Raw genomic sequence first — 24,288 nt, 5'->3', positions numbered from 1 at the left:
CGAACAGGCTAGCATCTAATTGCCTACCATTTCTAAGCCCGCGTTTTTCCGAGATATATATACTTTGAGACAGGGAAAGGCTGATACGGCCGTCGCTACTAATCTACGCGACAGATTAAGTCCTAGATTACTTTCTTGTTGTCTTCTTTCTATATTTATCAGAACAAACATGAACAGCAGTTGTGACAGATCTAGACAACCTTCTCTTAATCATTTACATACCTCAACAGTTTGCGTAATTTCTATGTTTTTATTTAATTTCTCTTTTATTATTTCGGTATAATTTCTGTGTGAAATATGTTATCACGTGACCAATACCTTAATCCTTTAGTACGCTTAACAGGAGTTTATTTTTTACGTTGTCGTAGGCCCTGTGTATGTCCACGAAAGATCTATTTTCCGGCCTAGTTATTTCTATGCATTGGATGAGCACGAACAGGATAGCATCTAATTGCCTACCATTTCTAAGCCCGAGTTTTTCCGAGATATATATACTTTGAGACAGGGAAAGGCTGATACGGCCGTCGCTACTAATCTACGCGACAGATTAAGTCCTAGATTACTTTCTTGTTGTCTTCTTTCTATATTTATCAGAAGAAACAGGAACAGCAGTTGTGACAGATCTAGACAACCTTCTCTTAATCATTTACATACCTCAACAGTTTGCGTAGTTTCTATGTTTTTTATGTAATTTCTCATTTATTATTTCGGTATAATTTCTGTGTGAAATATGTTATCACGTGACCAATACCTTAATCCTTTAGTACGCTTAACAGGAGTTTATTTTTTACGTTGTCGTAGGCCCTGTGTATGTCCACGAAGGATCTATTTTCCGGCCTAGTTATTTCTATGCATTGGATGAGCACGAACAGGCTAGCATCTAATTGCCCACCATTTCTAAGCCCGAGTTTTTCCGAGATATATATACTTTGAGACAGGGAAAGGCTGATACGGCCGTCGCTACTAATCTACGCGACAGATTAAGTCCTAGATTACTTTCTTGTTGTCTTCTTTCTATATTTATCAGAAGAAACAGGAACAGCAGTTGTGACAGATCTAGACAACCTTCTCTTAATCATTTACATACCTCAACAGTTTGCGTAGTTTCTATGTTTTTTATGTAATTTCTCATTTATTATTTCGGTATAATTTCTGTGTGAAATATGTTATCACGTGACCAATACCTTAATCCTTTAGTACGCTTAACAGGAGTTTATTTTTTACGTTGTCGTAGGCCCTGTGTTTGTCCACGAAGGATCTATTTTCCGGCCTAGTTATTTCTATGCATTGGATGAGCACGAACAGGCTAGCATCTAATTGCCTACCATTTCTAAGCCCAAGTTTTTCCGAGATATATATACTTTGAGACAGGGAAAGGCCGATGCGGCCGTCGCTACTAATCTACGCGACAGATTAAGTCCTAGATTACTTTCTTGTTGTCTTCTTTCTATATTAATCAGAACAAACATGAACAGCAGTTGTGACAGATCTAGACAACCTTCTGTTAATCATATACATACCTCAACAGTTTGCGTACTTTCTATGTTTTTATGTAATTTCTCTTTTATTATTTCGGTATAATTTCTGTGTGAAATATGCTATCACGTGACCAATACCTTAATCCTTTAGTACGCTTAACAGGAGTTTATTTTTTACGTTGTCGTAGGCCCTGTGTATGTCCACGAAGGATCTATTTTCCGGCCTAGTTATTTCTATGCATTGGATGAGCACGAACAGGCTAGCATCTAATTGCCTACCATTTCTAAGCCCGAGTTTTTCCGAGATATATATACTTTGAGACAGGGAAAGGCTGATACGGCCGTCGCTACTAATCTACGCGACAGATTAAGTCCTAGATTACTTTCTTGTTGTCTTCTTTCTATATTTATCAGAACAAACATGAACAGCAGTTGTGACAGATCTAGACAACCTTCTCTTAATCATTTACATACCTCAACAGTTTGCGTAATTTCTGTTTTTATTTAATTTCTCTTTTATTATTTCGGTATAATTTCTGTGTGAAATATGTTATCACGTGACCAATACCTTAATCCTTTAGTACGCTTAACAGGAGTTTATTTTTTACGTTGTCGTAGGCCCTGTGCATGTCCACGAAGGATCTATTTTCCGGCCTAGTTATTTCTATGCATTGGATGAGCACGAACAGGCTAGCATCTAATTGCCTACCATTTCTAAGCCCGAGTTTTTCCGAGATATATATACTTTGAGACAGGGAAAGGCCGATGCGGCCGTCGCTACTAATCTACGCGACAGATTAAGTCCTAGATTACTTTCTTGTTGTCTTCTTTCTATATTAATCAGAACAAACATGAACAGCAGTTGTGACAGATCTAGACAACCTTCTGTTAATCATATACATACCTCAACAGTTTGCGTACTTTCTATGTTTTTATGTAATTTCTCTTTTATTATTTCGGTATAATTTCTGTGTGAAATATGCTATCACGTGACCAATACCTTAATCCTTTAGTACGCTTAACAGGAGTTTATTTTTTACGTTGTCGTAGGCCCTGTGTATGTCCACGAAGGATCTATTTTCCGGCCTAGTTATTTCTATGCATTGGATGAGCACGAACAGGATAGCATCTAATTGCCCACCATTTCTAAGCCCGAGATTTTCCGAGATATATATACTTTGAGACAGGGAAAGGCTGATACGGCCGTCGCTACTAATCTACGCGACAGATTAAGTCCTAGATTACTTTCTTGTTGTCTTTTTTCTATATTTATCAGAACAAACATGAACAGCAGTTGTGACAGATCTAGACAACCTTCTCTTAATCATATACATACCTCAACAGTTTGCGTACTTTCTATGTTTTTATGTAATTTCTCTTTTATTATTTCGGTATAATTTCTGTGTGAAATATGTTATCACGTGACCAATATCTTAATCCTTTAGTACGCTTAACAGGAGTTTATTTTTTACGTTGTCGTAGGCCCTGTGTATGTCCACGAAGGATCTATTTTCCGGCCTAGTTATTTCTATGCATTGGATGAGCACGAACAGGCTAGCATCTAATTGCCTACCATTTCTAAGCCCGAGATTTTCCGAGATATATATACTTTGAGACTGGGAAAGGCTGATACGGCCGTCGCTACTAATCTACGCGACAGATTAAGTCCTAGATTACTTTCTTGTTGTCTTCTTTCTATATTTATCAGAACAAACATGAACAGCAGTTGTGACAGATCTAGACAACCTTCTCTTAATCATATACATACCTCAACAGTTTGCGTACTTTCTTTGTTTGTTATGTAATTTCTCTTTTATTATTTCGGTATAATTTCTGTGTGAAATATGTTATCACGTGACCAATACCTTAATCCTTTAGTACGCTTAACAGGAGTTTATTTTTTACGTTGTCGTAGGCCCTGTGTATGTCCACGAAGGATCTATTTTCCGGCCTAGTTATTTCTATGCATTGGATGAGCACGAACAGGCTAGCATCTAATTGCCTACCATTTCTAAGCCGAGATTTTCCGAGATATATCACATCACTTACTACCCATGACTGCATTTTAATTTCACCGCTTGCATTGCCAGTCCACATGTAACAAATGTCATCAGAATCGTACTATTTTAAGTGAATCCTTTCTCCTCATCCTTTCTCCTTTCCCTTTATAAATCAAACTCATTAATTTTGCCGCAGCTGTCCGGAATACGCTTATTCGTTATGATTGCTTTCCAATGCCCTTAACAAAGTTTTCTTCATTCTTAGACATAGTTCGTTACTCAGATTGGCTTGCCTGCTATCACCGGTGACGTCAATTTAGGAATCATTGTTTCCGCTGTTTTCCACTTCAGATTGATCAATTCTAACCTACTTTCTATTCTGCAATCCTGTGTTGCTCAGTCATTTAAGAGATTGCTCTATAGTCGCTCCTGAATGAATCAACTATAATTGGTAGCTCACAGGGTCGTCTCCACTAAACGTTTTCTTCGGCATCTTGATTTCTTTCCTGTTCTATTTGAATCTCTTTACCAATGTAGGTTACATGGTTCAAGAATTTTCTTTTTTCGTCTTTAGTTGAGTCGCGAATCTCAACCCCCAACGCCCCGCAAGCTGATTTCTTTTCTTAGTTTAGACTAAGGCCTGTGCTTCCAGTTGCATTTGTCGATAAGATTGCCGTTTCTGGTCTGTGTTCTTCTGAGACAACCGCATTTTCTTTGCCTCTCGGTGTTCATTTGAAGCTACCTGTCGTTTTTCGATGGGCTCCCTAATTTCCATATTCCATCAATTTCGCGGCTTCTTTTTTCCATTCCAGCGGTAGGAGCCGACAGTCGTCTTTGTTCCGGACGTCCCACGTCATTTGCCTCCATATAATTATCTTCTCTACTTACAATAAGTAGGCTACGTCGCTCATAGAAGTCTAGCAATAACTTACCGTTACAATCCATGTATCCATTCACATCCTCGATTCGGCCGTTCTGGTTCCCAATAGAACAATATAGGCACCCTCTTCAAACTGGATTCTATCATCACTGACACACTCGACCAATTTCCTATTTCCTTCTTGTATTTGTCTCTTGTCCCTAACTAAAACACCCCTATAGCCCCGTCCTTTACCGATAATTATAAATATGTCCATATACGTTCTTTGAAAGACGATTTGGTTCTTCGCGTTCTGTTCCTTGGTGCATCAGCATAACTTACCGCTTCCCTATTCTTCGTTCTTGTTCTGCTGCACCATTCCCAGAGGTATCCATCAGTAAGCGATGGATCTTCTAGATACATGAGATGTGTCTCGCATATAGCATACACCCATTTCTTCTTCCTTTCATCGACCAGAGATGTATACGTCTACAGCGCCATACTGCGGGACCTCGGCATCGACGCTAGCATAGGAGAAGTTTTTTCTTGAACTCTCAAGGTAAAGACAACGGGCATTACCAAGCAAAATATAAAGTCGTGCTAGAGTCATTACTGACCCTGGACATGGCTATCACATATATAAGCAAACTGCCATTATTTAACTGTTATAGTGACCTTATACCGCAGCTTCACAAGCCAACAAAGCAAGATTTGCTGAGGAGTAGCCTCTGGACCACTTCATTTGCACTAATATGATCTACATAGATTTTTGTATGCGCTGCGGATATGTTTCACGAAATACCCTCCAAAATATACTATCGTGTGCAAAAACAGTACCCCTGCCATTGGCTGCTGGAGTAATTCAGAGCTGCATACGTTTGCCATCTGCTAATCACTTCTAGTGTCGAAGTCGTAGCATACTTCGTCGATCTTCTTACCAGGAGGGCTACGTTGGGTGGCAGCTGTAGCCCATTTTCTTTTATTCTCGATTAAATTTTGCCTGCAATAACCTCTGGTTTGGTGTGGGCTTTCACTCATATCTTTTTTTTACGTCTTCAAAGATTTACAATAAAAGGAGTCGCGTCAATACAGGAATGAACATCTGCCTGGCATGATTATGGCAGGCACTGGCTCGAGGGTGCTTTAATTTTGCTCAGAACAGTATTTTACTCGAATTATATGAAGAAGATCACAATATTTAAAACTATGTACGTAGCAACACCACACAGTTATGCTTAGTGTTGCATGGCAACGCCAACTTATGACATTTTCTTTGTTTATGTTTTTCGCTCTATTTCTACGGTCGGCCGACGGCTAGGAGCGGAAGTGTGTACTATCTATTGAACAAACATACGTCTGCTTCAGAGTCCATTTTTTGCATCCGATCCCAGAGCTCTATGTCAACGTCACGAAGGCCGAGAAATTCGATTTCCACTTGCGTAAACATACACTAGGGCATTTCGAACGTCTCCATGCTCGACCTCTGAGCCCGAAGGAGCTATGCAGGATCTGTATATTGTGAACTCGGAGGGAGTCAGCGTTGTATATGGGAACGATTACGGAAGTAACGAAGCATCAAGCTTATCCAGCGCTATTTCCCCGGCATCATGTTTTCACTATGGGAATACTTGTGCTTGTTATCTGTGTAAGTTTTACATTTGGGTATCAGCACTGATCACGTCAGTGCTACCTCGGATAAGGGGTGCACGAATATTGAAAAACTGTGTATAGAAAATCGGCATCGCTTTTTTTCGTTGGATTGAATAACATAGCTCTTTTTGAAAATTATTCAAACTGATTAGAATATACTGAACGTTTAGGATACTTTTCGAATAATTGTAGTGAGCTCCGAATATGGCCCGCGCTAGTAGTTTTATTGCATGACTGTGCGAAGAACAGGCCCCACACCGACGAAATGTTCTATCCCACATTGATAGAAGAGATCAGCATGGCCTGGATGTATGATTCAGTGTTGCTACGCGGTGCATTTCTTGCAACGAGTAAAGAGGCAAATGTGTTCTCTGTGTCTGAAGACTCAGTATGGAATTGGCAATTAATCAACTGAACCCGATCTAGCAAGCCATGCTCCTACGGTGCTGTCCCTCATCTCATGGTTTTAGGGGAGGGTCAGTTGATTCTTTTTTGATATCAGTCATCCTCGTCATCAACAGCCTGACTACTGTCACAGCATAGGGCACATTCCTCATCCATATCCTTCCTATTATTCATCTGTCAGCTGCTTGGTCATAATCCCCGCTAATTCCCTAACTTTATCATCCTCTCTAGCTTTCTGCCGCACCCTGCTACGTTTGCCTTTTCTATAAAACGGTTCTGTTACCAGCAGCCATCATCGCTTGTCTACCATTTCGTTTCTTTGATTCTTACTGTAATACCATTAACTCGTGTGTTCTTTTTCCCCTGAACAAGTCTCACTGTGTCTCATCTTTTAACGTCATACCTACAATTTTCCGTTTTACAGCTCTTTGTGCTGTCCTCAGTTTGCGCTGAATATTGTTCGTCACCTTCCATGTTTCTGCCCCATAAGTACCGGTAAGATATAGCCGTTATATACTTTCGTGTTGAGAGATATCGGTAAGCTAACATTCATGACCCGAAAGTGTTCGCGAAATGGGCTCCATACCAAATTGGATTCTTTTACTTATATTTCTTTTGTGACCCGTATCTACGGCCCCATCCTCTCTTACGTAGACGCATTCATCGCTTCCAGCCCCTCGCCACCTCTCATAAACTGTAGTTGGTTTCCGAGCCTGCTACACGTTACCTTAGTCCCCTGGATATTCTTTCTAATTTTCTTGTCTAGGTCATTAATCATTCTACAGTTCGTCTGTTCACTAACTTAGGAAGTAAACGCCATAAGTGAATCGAATACTGCGGGGTAATTCTTCATCAACACTTGCCTATGACTGCCTCCAGTGCAGGTCTCTCAATAATTCTTCTTAGCAAGAGGTAAACAGTGCTCGAGAGATCGTGTCTCCTTGGCTAATAACCTCCATTATGGAAATTTTATTATTTTGTTTATCGAAGACTGTTTTTTCTGCGCCGAGTCAAATGCTTCCTCGCTATCTAATAATGGTATGTATAAAGGCTGGTCTTCGGTCGAGCAACTTTCCATCACCTAGTTGATGTATGGATGTGATATACCATCTTTCAACAAAGCAAAACTAATCTAATTCTCCTCAGCTGCTTTCCCTTTTTTCATTTATTTTATTGCTTTCTTGGTTCGTCGTTATCCGCGAAACGAGTGCTTGCACTGTACTGCCGACAATTTCATTATCGCCTTGATTATTTAGGCTATAGTATAGATCAGTGTAAAACTCCTCGGCATGTACTTTGATATGTAAGTAGGAAGCCGAAAGCCGTTTTTACAAAGAGAGGCATAGTGGATGTTTTGTCTTGATTAATTGGTTTATCATGTGGATAATTCTTGGATTCAACCGGTGGGACTCAACTTCAAGTTTCGAATTTCTGGACCTGTGCTGTACTACTGAGCTATGGTGAGGGCTGTTTAATCTTCCACTTCCTTGGGCATTTCTGTTGCGTGTAACCTATCTTTGAGGGTTTTCGCCAGAATGATAGCTTTTCTCCTTATTTGAAATCAATTGTCCCCACAAATAATAATACCTCACAATGATCAACACCACACACGCGCACACACACAGGCGCGCGCGCGCCCACAAACACACACAAACGCGCACGCACATGCACACACACGCACACATTTCCCTATGCTTTCCTTTGGGTCAGTGGAGTAGCCGCTGGCTCCTCTCTTAAGTATCTTATCATTAACTTCTAAGCTTCTCTGCATTCAATTCCTTGTAAGCTTAACAAGGGCTTCGAATCTGGCGATGTTGACGGCATAGGTAACGTAAGAGGGTTAAAACACAGCTCCCTCCCTCCTCTATAAATCACGTTATACGTGATGCTTGCGGTATCCCAATACGTTCCACGTCCGCCGCTATGAAGGAGGGTGGCTCTGGCAAGTGCCCTTTCGGGGGTAAATTACACACAACATAAATATCTAAGAAAATGGAAGAGTGAACAACCGTAGCCGTAGCTCAGTGGTATAGCACCACAAGCAAAATTCGGGGGTCGTGGGTTTTAATCCCACCGGCGGAAGCAGTTATTTTTTCTTCTACTGTTTAGTCAGTTATCCCAGCAAATAATTAATACTTGACATGGGTGAACACTAAAAAAAAAAAAAAGGTCTCTTAGATGTTTCTCAAGAGGAGAATGGCTAAAGCCTACCCTTCCTCTCCTACATTTGCCTCTCATCGCTTGAATCTTATCGGTGTACGTTGCAGTGCTACATATAGTTATAATTGGTTTAAAGGAAAGGAAAGACACAGTATCTGTTACACTTTCTCCGGCAAGTGTGAGTTTGGATGGTATAACATCGCTCCTGTCACGTGAGTGAGTGAGTGAGTGAAAAGACACAGTATCTGTTACACTTTCTCCGGCAAGTGTGAGTTTGGATGGTATAACATCGCTCCTGTCACGTGAGTGAGTGAGTGAGTGAAAAGACTTTATTTACACCGGCATGGTCCTCGGGGCAGGGGCTCATCCAGGAGGAGGGTCTCCTTGCCGGCTCTCCTGCGCCGTGGCCGCAGAGAAGGTCTTGGAGTAAGCCTCCTCCGCCAGGCGTAGGACGACCTTTTGTTCATCCACGTTTGGGCTGCGGATATAGGACTCCCAGGTAATTTGATCAGGGGGATCAGTTTCTTTAGCTCCCGGAGATTCGGGGCATTGCTAGATTAGGTGATTTTGACTCAGAGGTACGTTGCAGAGATTACAAGCCTCTGGGTCCCCTGTCAACTCATTATGCAGAGTAACATGAGGAAAGAAACGATTGGCCTGAAGCTCCTGTCGCGTAGAGTTCCTTGGCGCGTATTCAATCGTGGGATTGCAGATGGCAGGAACGCTACACAAGAGGAACACATCTCGTGGAATCTCGCGCACAGATCCAACGCCTCCTAATAGGGGGCGTTGACATATCTCGCGCACTGACGTCGCGCAACCCTCTCGCGCACGAGATTTCGTTCCATGAGCCTAGAAAATCTTTCGACTTAAAGATTCCCCATGCTTTCTTCTGTGCCAGTCGCTGTTGGCTCCCTTGTTAAGCATCTTATAACGAACCGCCTCATTTTACCTGCATTTGTTTGCTGATTGGCTACTTTGACTAATATATTCATATCGATAGTGAGATGGCCTGCCTTATCTGTTAGTGGGTACATGTGATTTTTGCTCCTGCCTACTTTGCCCCGACTCCCTTGGTTTACCGTTATTTAGTGCATGCTCTATTTTTATTTTATTTTTTCCTAATAGCCTTCCCTATGTTGGAGAGCTTCCGCTTGTTGAATAGCTATTATAGTTCTACCAGTTCTAGCCTGCAGGGAGACCGTGCATTTCCTGTTAAGTTATCTCGGGTACCTAAAATTCGCACGCTGTAAAAAATAAAGCACAATTGTATTCATAGCCCCCCCCCCCCTCCTCCCTCCCCGCCTTTCATACTTCAGTTAACATCACTACAGTTCCCTTAATAATACCTATTCAGGAGCAAAAAGGATAGAAAGTGGCTGTCTTTCCTGGAGACTGATCCGTTTTTGACAATGCGCTCATGATTCTGATATGCTCTATTATTCCCGCAGACAATAAGACCGGAGTTGTAGTGTATTCGGTGCATCAGAACGGGACGCCATCGCGGCTTGTTAGACGAACGTTTCAGAGCGCAGCTCTTTGGTGCCCGTTCCTATAGGCATCGCGGCGCCTTTCTATTCACAGATACTGCGCCTTTCCATTCCTGTGAACCCGTTATGAAAGGCACGCTTCAGAGCTCAAGTGGAAGACGTGACCACACATGGTGCACACTGCAAAGATAATACATGAATAATGCGAGCACCCATACCGAACTGCAGGGTAACATGTGCAGTAACCGAGAATTCACACACTCACGGAGAGAAGCAGCTTATTTTGATGTAGTTTTTCGTATATACAGCTAGTCTGATAACCCGGATCTCTAGCCAATTGTGGCTAGAGATCCTGTGGCTTTCGAGGAAGGCCTGGCCCGGGTCTAGCCCGCCCTCATTTTCCTTTAATTAAAACACATATTGCTAGAAATTTCATGAGACACTCCCTAACTTTAGCTACAGCGTCTTTAAGTCAGTTTAACATATTTGGGAAGGTTCTTTCTCCTCGTTTGCAGCTCGTGGCATTAGTGTCTTCGCCGCAAACGTTTCTATGGGCCCACGCGCTGCCTCCCGAAACCTCCCGATAACTTAATTCCTATCTTCATTTCTCCGACCACATAGCTTTCTTCATAACAGTCAAAAATTGTTAGTGGAGTATTTCTTGAAAGAATAATGTGTGAAAAATAAAATAGTTGTCTGTAATGGTAAATGCATGTCTTGCACGAAATGTTTGCCTCAATCTTTTGAAAAAGCGTGGAACAGCTGACGAGCTGCGCTCAAATTTCGCATTAGGAAATAACGTAATCGCCGGCAAATTTTTTTCCGGAAGCTTGGGTAATGGGAACACACTGTTCTGTTCCTCACCTGTGTCCCTCCCCCCACCCTCTCCCCCCACACACACACACACAAAAAAAAGAGAAGAATGGGATACCATCTTCACTATTTCCTCAGATAAGCATCCCGAACATTTCGCCGTCAATGAGCTTAACTACAACGGCACCGCCGTCCTGGCCAGATGTGCCTCCGGTCGTCACGTTTTTTTTTTTCTTTTTCTTTTGTGCTGCGTTTGTTGGAGATAAGTCTTAGGAGGGAAGCGGCGGGAACAAAAATTTTCAATTTAATCCCTTTTTATTTCCTGAGACGCGAATATGAAGTTATTTCTGTCGAGAAAAGGCGGCAGAGCAACTGAGAATTACGGCATGTGCTTCGCGCTCACAAACAACAAATACATCCTGAGAATATTCGGCGTGGTGAATGGGTCGAAGGTTTTAATTAACGTTCCAATTTCTCTAAACTAGTCCGAGAACATTTTTTTGCGATCGATCGTATCGATTGCCTCATTCAGAGCCATGGACTGGCGCGTGCTAAAACAAACACTGAACGAGCAGCCGTTCGAAGGAAGCCTGAGAAAGCTAGAGGGACGTGTGTTCCTTGTACGCGTGCCTGTTGTACGCATGCGCAAGCGTGAGAGGTGGTCATAATCAAGCATGCACATGCCGCCTGGCTTCTGCTTTCCATTATGTATCACTACTATCGGGCTTAAACATGTTGCCAATGAAGGCCCCGGAAGTAGCTCCTAAGCCAGTAAACAAGGTGTATTGACACTGTGCGGGCTCCGTCCGGCTCAATTTTACCTTTGGTCTTACAGGCGGGGGCCGAAAGAAGTGTAAATAAGTAAAAACCGATCGTCATAATGGGTTCTCTGCAGAAGTCATTCAGCAATTTCATCATCGTCATTTATAACACCTCAAGGACCCCTGCTGTGGTATTACCCAAAGAGGGAGCGAATACAAAATATGTACTGAACAAAAGGTCATGATAAGTATATAACAATATAACACAAAACATAAAAAAAAGCAGAGAACAGGCTAGTCATAAACAGGGCTTATCAACATTGCCGCAACACCAAGAGCATCACACTGGTTGGCAAGAGGTTAAGGCAGCAGGGCGAGTACACAAATGGTTACAGAACAAAAGGTCAATATAAGAAGAAAAAATTTACAACAAAAAAAAATCGAAGCAAAAACAAGTCAACCCAGAAGATAACATCGTCTTAAATCTAGCCCCGTAAGAATTATTAGCGATGAATGTGGGCAGCAGGTAGCATTCTTCAATTGCGGTCGTTAAAAGGATTAAAGGCGTTAATGCAACCATTAAGCTACTGGACGTTATTAGGAGTAAACAGACTGCGTGACGTACGAATGGAAGGAGTTACAAGGGAACCACGCAGATACGCAATACATGAGTATATAATATGCTCGATATATATACATGGACTGCAGATTAATGGGATAAGACGATAATTCAACGCGTCACTCCGGTTGCCTGGTTTTACCACAGAAAAAGATTTCATTTATTTTCCAGTCACTAGGTATGGAGCCAATAGCAAGATATCGGTGAAATATTGTTTTTAGAAAATGCAAACATGTATTTTATTTGCATTTTTTTTTTCAGATTTTAATATTTTCGTTGTGGCGTTATCTGGCTCTGCGGCACTAGCATGTTTAGTTTGCCCTACCAGAGCTTAGATGCCAGCTTTAGTGACGTTGATAGGGGCCACCTCAAGGAAGTTAACACTTTGCACGGTTGATGCATTCTAGGCGTGCTCACGTGTGAAGATAGATGTAGAAGAGTTCATGACGTCGGATCGAAATTCCGGAGTCACCATTGAAACATCCGGACTTAAAAGAGTAATGAGAGTAATGCAGTGCAAGTTGCATGATATGGGTGCCAGCAGGCGCCAGAATTTCTCAGAATCAGATTGTAAAATGTCATACAGATCATTGCGGAAAATCTTTCTTTTTGTGTACCTTTGAAGACATTCGTATTCCTGTAAGCACGCAATCTATTGTTTCCTTTTGAAGCCATCGCAGTCCTTTAAGCTTCACGAAAAAGCCGATTTTTCTTTTGCGAAAGCCTCCTTAAGGAGTTAGAATACCAGGGCTTGTAATAATCGCCGCAAATGAATATCAGAGGATCATAGGTTTGGCCAAGTTCCAAATGTTTATTCTTGAGCGCAGTTTTCCTCGACACTCTTATTAAATGCTGATTGCCTAAAATCAAGGAACACTTGTGAAGCTCTGAGCTAATACGAGCGAACTCTCCTTTTTTTATGACCGAACGTGTATATTTTACGGAGCGTTTTCGTTGAGGAATCTGAAGCAATAAGCTGAATATACTGTAGTCTTGTGAAACCGCTAACGCACAATAGAGATTGGACAAGGTCTGGGTTGGACGCAACGACTAAATCTGCTGTGGTACTGCCCGGGGGAAAAAAATTATTGTTCGGCTGACGTTGAACATCAGGACACCGTCAAGGAAATCTTCCGTTGACGAGGAGATGCGCACAAGTCTTCTCAGTCGATGTCAGAAAAATTAATGTCTCCGCAGAGGGTATAATTGACTCCAGGAAAACGAGCGGTAAGATCGAGCCTAACGGTGTAAACATCAGTGACAAAAGAACTGTCACGGTAAGAAGGGCGATAGCATGCAATAATATGCATGCGCTTGTGGAAAGGGCGAGTGTGATGCAAATAATTTCTTGTCGCATATGGTCACAAGACGAGAAGAATTAAGACTAGTTTCAATAAAACCTAGAACACTACCACCTCTGCGCGAAGCCCTATCAAGTTTGTAGATGATAAACGACATGTATCAAGTAGTTCCTTGTTTGGGATTATATTTGAGAGCCACAATTCTGTAAATATAGCGATATCAGTGCCGTTATCAGTATTGAACGTTTTTACTGCCTGCAGAAAGTAGCAGCCAACATTTGCGCCATAGTTTGACAGACATTTGAGCATGTCAGAGGCACAATTTGCTGAAGGAGGAGGGAGGCCTTTAAATTGAGAGTGGTGACCTCTTTACCTCATGTTCTTCCACAGTTTCAGTATTAGCGTTATAGAAGATGTGCTTATGACCCTTAATTGGCTTGTCACACCACGTACTGTACGCACAAGTGCTGAAAAATTCTCGATCGCGGATTGAAAATGATTTTTACTTGAGTTTACGGTCAGCAGAAAGTATTTCTGATTTTACTGTTATGCGACAATTTGACTACTATGGGTCATTGTTCGCCCTGATAAAGCAGTATAAGCGATGCACTTTTTTTCTTATCCTAACCCCCTGAGATATAAAGGGAACCGACATTGCACTCCACTTATTATCATCGACCATGCGTCTCCCTCAGTGCCGTCGAGATAACATGCGTTTCATAAGGTATGGTATCTAGTAAGGTGCGGTCGTTAAAAAAAAAACGGTCAACAGGTCTGGCGGCCCGAGCGGGTGTTTGGCCGCAACAAGACACATACAGCCATATCAGTCGAACGCTCGCTCAGCATGTCAATCGACTGACAACACACTTCGGTCTCAGTTTCGTTCTGATATGTTCAGTTCAGTTCAGTTCAGTTCAGGCGTTCAGTCGTGTCCGACTCTTCGTGACCCTATGGACCATGTCACGCCACGCTTTCCGGTCTCTCACTATCTTCTTAACATCACATAGCTTCATCTGCAATGCCTCGAGAATGCCATCTAACCATCGCGTTCGCTGCCTACCCCTTCTCCGGCGACCCTCAACCTTTCCCAACATCAAATCTTTCTCCAGCGACTCCTCTCTTCTCATCAGATGACCAAAGTATCTGATATGTAGTACCTAGCTTCAAAAATTCGATGTGAGGCGTTCGCCTGTTTCCCTGCCACCGCTCGCTACGAAGGAGGGCGCGACGAGCTCCCAAGCGGTTTTACGTCTCCTTCCCGAGAGCGCGTGAATCACGATACTCGAAAACTGCCTTATGAAAGAGTGGTGTACATCTGCCACGCATTTTTTTTTTTATATTACGGGTTTGTATGTCCTGTCAGAGAAAAAGCGATGTTACGGATGAAGTCACGTCTTGGAATGTTTACCGCACAAAAACACGTATGTTTGGCGCCCAGTTTCCTAGTCGTGATGTTCACTAAGGTAGGAGTTCAAATATGCTCGAAATGATTTGTAGTGGAAATTAGTTCAAAAATTTACATATCAACGTAAAACTTGTGATAAGCGTTATTAAGGCGGGAGCCTTTCTTAGCTCAAAGGCTGCGGAAATATTCACATCCCTTCGATTCCCAGACGTGCGATCAAACCACTAGGCCACGCCTGGCTTCTGAAAATCCGATCGTAATTATCCATGTCTAGCGCGAGGATGGCAGTAATATTAATGATGATAGTAGCTGTGACAACGATTGTGCATTTATGATAATAGTAGCGATCGTGATGATGACGATAGCAGCAATAGCAATAATAATGTATAAGCAGTCCTGTATAGTGGCTTTCGCCATTTCCTTTCTTAAGAAGACTTAAGCGCAGTTTTGTCATATTTTTCCTATAAAGGACACTGAAAGCGGGAATCAGAAAATTTGAGAGCACTGTGGAACCTGTAATGAAGAAATACGAAAGGGCGAGCGTTGCTGCTGCTGTTCCGACATTTGACTTGGGAATATTTTAATTTTCTGTATTTTCAGTCACACCTTAATGTTTTAGTCTGTAATTTGAATTTTTTTTAAATATAATTTATAATTTAATTTTTCTTTTTAATCTTATTTCTTTATTTCTCCAAAGGCCTCCAGCGCCTTTACTCTAGACCAGGAGAATTACGTGCACTTTCGCAGGAAGTCGGCCTAGAGTACGACAAAACACCATTTCTGTTATGCTGTTCAACTGAGGGAAGTGCATGACCAGAACGACTTTGACCTGCAGTGGCATTCTCTCTTGGTCAAATGCTGTACCTTACCTCTCGTCTGGTTTTCTGTTACTTCATATTTTGATATGTCTTTTGTGGCGTTTCAAAAACGTCTGTTAAACATCATCATCATCTGGGTTATGCCCACTGCAGGCAAAGGCCTCTCCCATTTTCCCCCAATTAACCCGGTCCTGTATTAGCTGCATCCGCTTGACCCCTGCGAACGTCTTAACTTCATCCGTCCACCTAATTTTCTGCCACCCCCAGCTACGCTTTCCTTCCCTTGGAATCCAATTTGTTACCTAAAGCGACCGCCGATTATTCTCTATCCACTCTACATGCCCTCACCGTACCCATTTCATCTTCTCGACCACTTGGGGTTCTTTAACGCGCACTGACATCGCACAGCACACGGACGCCTTCCTTTTCATCTCCATGGAAAAGCCGCCGCCGAGGCCGGGATTTGATCCCACACCCTGGGGAACAGTAGTCGAGCACTGTAACCACTGTGCCACCCCGCCAGGACCACAGAGCCCTTCTATATCACCAACGTGCAAAGGATTGAGTAGACGAATGGGATAAGCAAGCGAACAAAAGTATGGACGCGTTACTTGTACGAAAACTGGAACAAACGCAGCCGTGATTTAAAGGTGTTTTTGTTTTGTTTTTGTTTTTGTTTTTTTGTTTTGTTTTGTTTTGCCACAAGCAAGCCAAACACCATTAATATTTACACGAACCCCGACTGCACGAACGACCACACCGTCCTCAAAACGCGCAACCAATTGCGTCAGCCATGCCTCATTTACACATCTTGTCAGGGTTGTAGACATGCAGGTAATGATGAAGCAAGTTCGCACGCCGCCAAGTTCGAAGGGCAGACTGCCGCCATTGGCGCTTTCATCAGCATAAGCCGTCGGCGCACAGCCTCTGGGCCTACGCCGAAGGCGCTAAATTGAGGAACTCGTTGGGTAAAAAAATATTTTAATGGTCCAAAATAGGTTTCAACGAACTAGGCGTCAGTGCATGGTCCGTACACGCTGTCACCACTTTTATCATATCATTTTTTATCGTCCTAACCACGAACAAGGAGTCTCAGTGCGCCAATGCAATACGGTGAAAACCTGTAATTAATGGAATTCCTTATTCGCATTTTGAACTTGCATCAATCATCCCATTCAGTTAAAAAAGTTCTTTGCAACGCTCAGTAATGCAGTTGTGTTCATCAACTAATTTATTAAGCTGCTCTAGTGCATCACATTATTGTTAATCAAATCTCTAATGTAAATTTTAAAAATTGTTAACTATAGTTTTTACCTCTATTATTTTATATTGTATAAATTATGCATGGTGTTCAGTTTTCATTGCTGTGAAATTCTTGTCCCATCTGTACCTTGAGGAATTTATAAAAAAAAAAAGGAAGACAAAAACGACGGAAATAAGCAAAGAAAGAAAACTACTTGTTATAGAAGAAGTGAGAAACGAACAGGGGAGGGGGCAGTTTATTGGGCGCTCACAGAACCCAGTTAGATAACGTTTAATTTAAGGTAGGAATAAAGTAACCAACGAACTAGGGATGAAACGAGTGCGCGTGTAGAGGGCGAACAGATCAGCGGGCACACTGATGTGCGTACCAAAGAGGCAAAGTCAAAAAGCTATAGAAACGGGCAATGATTAATGCTTTGTGGCCAAAATGCCCCCGCTTATTCGCGCAGTACGTTCAATTTACGTGATAAGAATTCTTGATCATCTACGCCTTTATTTGAGAATGCACGAAGCCACTGATTCACAAAACTGCGCTTAATAATGGACCTAGGACGAAAACAAGGCGGACACATATTTTCCTCTCATCATCGACCACAGTTTACAAGAAAACTGTCCTAAAAAGCGCTTATTCCCCCTAAAAAAACATTGCCTTCCACTACGCTACGAATTGCTGAGCGAACTGCACGTCGTAGGGCTTAGACGAACTAGGGAACATTATCTGACATCGATGCGGCCCGCTGTGTCCCCACCTGCCGTGGCTGTGAGCTGAGCGCTCGACTTATGTCTACCTTTTTTTCTGGTCCCTATTCTATTATGCGCTGTTTTTCCAATAATAAACCTATAACAGCTGGCCCAACTGATTGTTCTAATAAACATATTCATGCCTGATTGTTTCTCGTCTGTATCAGACATTCTTCCACATGCCCCAATTTACCTGAACCCTATGCTAATTTAGAACAATGCATGTTTTCCTCCCCTGTTGTAAATTAAGTCCTCTTACTTTCCAGACCCCCAAATTGGCAGGCGTGGTTAGACTCTGGCTAGTTGAGGGACCAGTTGGCCGTGGGGACCGTGGCCCAAGACATATTCGATGCTTAATACTGCATGGTATTAAGTTTTTCCGCCTCCTCCTCCAACAGGTACGTGCAAGGATGCATGGCAAGGGGAAAGGAGGTGCCCTTTTAAACGAGCGAATACGCTGGTGCGGTTTTGTGTGGTTTGAGAGAAAGAGTTTTGCCCAGTTGTCGGTCATTTTGCTAGCACAGCCGGCTCCAAGAAAACAAAAATGTTAACACTATTACTGACGCTCATCGACATGCGGCCCCATGCCACCGAGTCCAAGGTAGTTCACGTGACGCGGACAGACGGTTGAAGTGGTCAGCAGTCAATGTGTCGCAAGGATTCCGTCGAGAAAGAGAGAGAGAAATAACTTTATTACACCAGTCAGTGAATTTGGCAGGGAGTCATGCAACGCTAAGCCCTGATCATTCCGCCGAAAATAACTGGGAAATGTTTTGCTGACGACATCAACATGCGACGCCGCTTCCTGAGTTGTTCATACGACGCGAACTCAGGTTGTAGCGTCGAATTTTCTCACGCCAGCGGACGTCCAGCTTATCACCGCTGTCTCAATGTGGACAAAAGGTAGAAACGTCACTCCCCAATTTCAGCCATCTGTGTTCATTCACGTGCAGCGACATCACAAAAAGCGTTTTCATATTTCGTCCGCATCAAAGAGTCAGTCAGGGACGTTCGGGTCAGCACCTGAAGCGAAAGAGAATAAAGCACCGCGGAAACGAAAAACCAAAAAAGTAACAGAGAAGTGAAACCAGGACACGAAAACGGTGAAAGCAAGTAAAGTAAGCCAAACAAGTACTGTATGAAGGCATGAAAAAGCGAAACGCATTCGTGCCATGGATTCATTTAGGGTAGCCTTTTAATTTTTCACTTTCTGTACCACGCGATCATTTCCTCACACGCAAAAAATAGACTAACTAGATAAGTGCAAAATACCGATGCTCTAAATTGGGGGAGCGCGCTTTAAACAAATTTTTCGCAGCAGTCTCACAACACAAGCGAGAAAGCGCTCGCGCGCGCGCCGAACTCATCTTGTATGTGCAGACGAAGCGGACGAACACAAGTCAGCAAGAAAGTACGTTGGCCTTGCCGGTAAGTTAAGCGGGGCCGCTCGGCGATGGCGCTGTTCGCTGGCGCCCGCCGCGTCACGTTGCGATGCTAGGGTCTCTTTTGGATCTCCTATCACGGCCGCCTCGGGGTAGCTGTTGATCCGGCGGATGCCCGCGCGATGGAGAACCTGTAATGACGTCATAACATGGCCACCTGGTCATGCGACAAACCAATGCGATGCCTGGGTCCCCTATAGGAGATAAGTGGTCGTCCGGTGGACACCCGCGCGCGAGGGGGAACCAGTGGCGACGTCATAACATGTCCACCTCGCCATACGATATACCGCTGCGATGCTTGGGACTCCTATAGGGGATAACTGCTTGTCTGGCGGATGCCCGCAATCGAGGGGAACGTGTAGTGACGTCACAACATGTTCACCAGGTCCTGAGATATACATGACCTAGTTACGCGATGACGTCGCAATACCCATGACAATACCCATGACAACTATCTGTTACGTTGTGACATCACAACATGACTGCCCTAGTCTAAGTAATGCATGAAAACGTCACAACACATGTACCCAGCGGCTACCTTTGTTAAGTGAGGACGTCAGTATACGGCTACCTTATATAGTCGAGTGATACACATACCGCAATCACGTGATGATGTCAGAACCTTATACGTGACTTGGTCACGTGGCTACAACGGTAGCGCTTAGACTAAAGTGCTGCGGCAATTTAATAACGCGGTGTATCGGACAGACAGATGAACGCTAAATTTGCGAACGAAAGTAGTAAGATCTTCCGCTCTTAAAAGCAGCGAATTCAAGAACGCAGAAGAATATTTGCACATCTTAAACAAGAACACAGAAAACCGCAATAAGTTGGTTGGGAAGCCTGTTAAAAACGGCTGAGCAATGTCAAATGCGGGTAGAATTTATTCTGAAAGAAATGCGAGATAATAAAATAAAGTACAAAAAATATTTTCAAGCTTATTGAATCTTCCTTTGTACTAGGCCAAGCTAAGTGGATTGCGTCAGATGCCCTCCCGCTTGGGGCACCAAAATTTAGAGGAAAAGTAAGGAGAGAGCAGGTGTTGCCTTGTCACTGCTGGAGCAGGTCATTACATTCGGTATACGTAACTGCCAAGCATGTTGTCAACAGAAAAAGAGCGCTGTTTGTCTACTTGCATATTTTGGTAAAGAGAAGCAGATGGCAGTAAAGGAGGAGAAAAAGTAACGAATCCTGCACGGAGATATCGCAGCTTTTTTAACGCGTGGCGCACAGGGCTAAAAGCATATGGACTCGTGAAACTTGCTGATCCAATCAGTGCGGCGAAGAATTCCGTTTGCAGCTTTTACAGTGCGCAGTTTTCCTCGGGGACTCTAGAAGCAATTTAACGGGGCGAACGGAGCGGCTCTTAGGAGTGAACACTCCTTACAGTTCCGTCAAATCAACAAATGTTTAAGAACGACCTCCCCAGAGAAAGACATTGCAGCAAGGATGTGCAAAATTCCTAACTGTTCAGTTCCACACCCAAAAGTTTGTGTTGGCTTTGAAGCTCGGAGTTAACACAAAGAAAAAAATGTCAAATTTTGACACTGTTTCTTTCTTCATCTTACAACCTAACACTGGATGCGGAGCGCTGAAAACCAATATAAACCAAAGTAGCGCCATTTGGCACTCAAGTTGAGACTGTAAGGGAAAAGAAGAAATCCATGGTCGAAACCATAGGAATCACAAGAAATAAAATAAAAAGAAACAATGTATTCTGTAAAGTCATACAAAAAGAGAGCATCCTGCCGCCATTATTTTTTCACCTTGAGCTTCAAAGAAACGAACCTCTTAAACAAAAAATTGGCAGAAGAAATTGCGTGCTGTTTTTGCAAACATACTTCGTGCTACGTGCAGCACCTGGCTAGGTAGAGGAATATAGGAATCAGCTTATTAAAGAAACCTTGCGACTGCCTGTTTTCGGACATTTACGACGCTGAGTTAGGCACACAGCATCAAAGGTAAAAGAGAAGGATAACAAAAGTGTGCCAAAATTGTCATTTTTAACTTGCCAAATGGATGAGTCATTTAGAGCTACTCAATACTGAATGTGGTTCTCGATGGCTTCAATAAATAACAAGAAAAAACAAACCACGACAAGAACAGAGGTAAAGGTTTTTTTGATATCTGATGGTGGGATTAAGTTTACGGAATGTGCTATCAGTTGCTCCACCGTAGCAACACTTTGTTTATGGGAACAGCAAACAGTTCTAAGCTCTGTCCGTACTACTGATGGCACAAACCTTTTCCTAAATTCGCATGCTGTATACGAAAGACGGATAAACTTGTTTTCAGCCCTTCTCTCGCGTGTGACCTGAGCACATAACTTTCATTAATCTAGAGGCGATAGATGCGCACATGCGAGGCTGTTATTCATATAAGCCACTTTTGCATTATTACTATAAGAAGAATTTCCTCAGTAACTAAAAAGGATGTATATATACTATATTATACTGAAAACAAAATTGTGTAACTGTCGGATGCGTAAAATATGTTACTGCTGTATGCTTCAAGCATGTTTACTGCTACGTACATACATCGTTTTGAAGGGCGACTCAGTCGTAAGGGTTTCGATTCCTGATTCCGCCTGGTACCCACGGGTTTCCAAATGGACACAAAATTCCCCTCGACCTGTTCTCGGCTCTTCTGCGGTGAAAATGCTTGCTAAAGTGTCATGGACCAAAAAGTCGGATACAGTATTTCTCACTACACATCAGCGGCAACCCAAGCAGCGCGGAGTTGTCCGCCAGCGTTTCAAGAATGTATTGTCGACATAACTTTTAATTTCAGCGGCGCAAATTGTGATTGTGAAATTATACAAGTGTTGGAAATCATTGCTCTCATGAAGAAAAATTCATAGCACCGTGGTCTGGTGCTCAATATCTCCAATAATGCATGTGTTAATATATGTATGAGATAAAAATAAATGAATAACTGCATTCTGTTTAATGCGTGCTGCTACTTGAATGCGTTTATTGAAACTTCAAGAAAAAATAAAGAGAAAAGGAAGAAACTCCGATCATAGTCATCGCTTAGGTTACGAAAGCCAGGAAAAGTAAAAACAACTTTTTTTCGCAATCTCAATGAACAATGTATATAGGTACCTTCGAGGTTTCCACTGGACGCTACCTAATAGAGAGAACGGTGTGCAACTCCTAGGCTAGAATTTATTAAGACAAGATGCATGTTACTTTCCTCTGGTGAATCGTTTGCGGCTCGTTTAACAACCCATAACGTTTACCTAATTATGCAAAGAAAATCCGCTGAAGCAAATCGAAGTCACACTAATTTTGAACAAAAAAAACGATATCTATTTTGTAAAACGATGAAATCGGTAACATTCTCTTTTATCGCACGTGCGTTACGAACTGAGTAAAGTGGTACGTCCATTTTTCATTTCAGTGAACAAATGGAGTACATCACATAGGGGAGCGTTCCTTTAGAGGATTTACTTCGCTCGTGAAAAAGAAATGCCTAATGCAATTGGACACGTAACGAGTGTTTAATAAAACAGTCAAAAATTAGATGCATGGTTAAGTTGTAAGCTGTGCTCATTTAGGCATCTCCCCGTCTGGCCGATGTAATGGCTCTGCATGACAATGTATTTTATATACGACACCTTCAATATAAGTCGGATAAGGCTTCTGATGACGAGTCGTACATCCAAGTGTTCTGTTGTTGGTGGTTTTCCCAATTTTGCACAATGGAGCAAGTTTCTTTGGGGCTGAAAATACGGCAGTTCTATTTGCCCGCTGTCTAATTCCTTTTAGATTATGGGATATCTTGTTCAAGTATGACAATGCAATAAAGCGCTTCCTTTCATCCAGCATTGGGGGCTTTCCCAATCTTGCACAATGAAGCAAGTTTCTTTGGTGCTGAAAATGCGACAGTTCTACTTGCCCGCCGTCTAGTTCCTTTCAGACTATGGGAAATCTTGTGCAAGTATGACAATACAATAAAGCGCTTCCTTTCACCGAGCACTGGGGGCTGTTGACATCGATTTTCATCCAGTTTTCTTGGAAGCTTGTAGGCAACAGGAACCTGGACATCGGCGGTGTACCCAGAATCAATCAGCCTTGTGGACTGCTCCTTAAATCTTTCATTCAAGCTGTGCGTACATGATTTTTTCAAGGAGTTCTGAAAACGCATGTTGACGATGGCTGTTCATGCGAGTTTTGAGGGCGCAGAATGATACGGCAATACAGGTTTGTTACTACGAGGCTGGTAGGCCCAGCAAATGCGGTTGGGATGAAATGTGAAGTTATTGTCTAAAAACCTGATACAGTCATTTACTGGCAATTCAGTGCTTAAAACGAGTGTGTCAAAACATTTTTCAAGGCGGTTGAAATGCTTACGGCCTTTGACTCCAGTGAGCCAGAGTCACTGCTAACAAGGAGTAGGAAATTAACAAATTTAGAGATTTTCAAAACGTCCATACCGTCAAGGCGGCTAATAACAGTCTTGTCAAGTAGAAATAAAAACATGCTACTTAAAACCGGGGCCAAGCGTGACCCGATACATATTCCGTCCTTTTGAAGGTACAGTTTTCTTTTTTAGTTTATAAATAGTAATTTCAAGTAAAATGCTAAAAGCTCTAGGAAGTTGCCCACTGATATACCCGCCTTGCTTTGGAAGGCAACATTGTACTCCTCAACTCACCAGAGTAGCTTGTCATTTAGAAACGAATAATATAGATCCCTGGTATTCATTCAAAACACGTTATTATTGCCACCAGGCCACTTCCGGATCGTAGTTGTGTATTTTTATCTGAAGTGGTTTTATCCCTCCTGCAGCAATGTGATATATCTCATCACACTACTACAGCCTACATCCGAAAGATTCAACCGAACACTAGGAGACATGTTGCCAATGTACGTTGCTGCAGAACATTCCAACGGGGACACATTGCTGCCCTTCATTACGTATACGTACAACACAGCTACGCAGACCACTACGGGATTTTCGCCAATTTTCCTATTATATGGGCGTGATTCATATCCACCACTAGACGCAATACTTCCTTACCGGCCCGATTCTTCTGAAGCCACCACCATATATGAAGCATATAGATAAGCTGAAGGAG

General features: G+C 42.6%; 1 long non-coding RNA gene across 1 annotated transcript in view; it reads right to left on the bottom strand.

Annotated features, from left to right (window-relative positions):
• The window catches only part of LOC146191548 (uncharacterized), a 96,433-nt gene extending 74,454 nt beyond the window's left edge, over positions 1 to 21,979 (bottom strand). The window contains exon 1 of the long non-coding RNA XR_014706357.1: positions 21,735 to 21,979. This is a non-coding gene — a long non-coding RNA (uncharacterized LOC146191548). The remainder of the gene's footprint in view (positions 1 to 21,734) is intronic.
• Between the last annotated feature and the right edge of the window lie 2,309 nt (positions 21,980 to 24,288).

This window comes from Amblyomma maculatum, chromosome 4 (genome assembly GCF_055883805.1).
Source record: "Amblyomma maculatum isolate TAMU_Amacu chromosome 4, ASM5588380v1, whole genome shotgun sequence".
Lineage (NCBI taxonomy): Eukaryota > Metazoa > Arthropoda > Arachnida > Ixodida > Ixodidae > Amblyomma > Amblyomma maculatum.
This window is presented reverse-complemented; position numbering and strand designations above follow the sequence as displayed.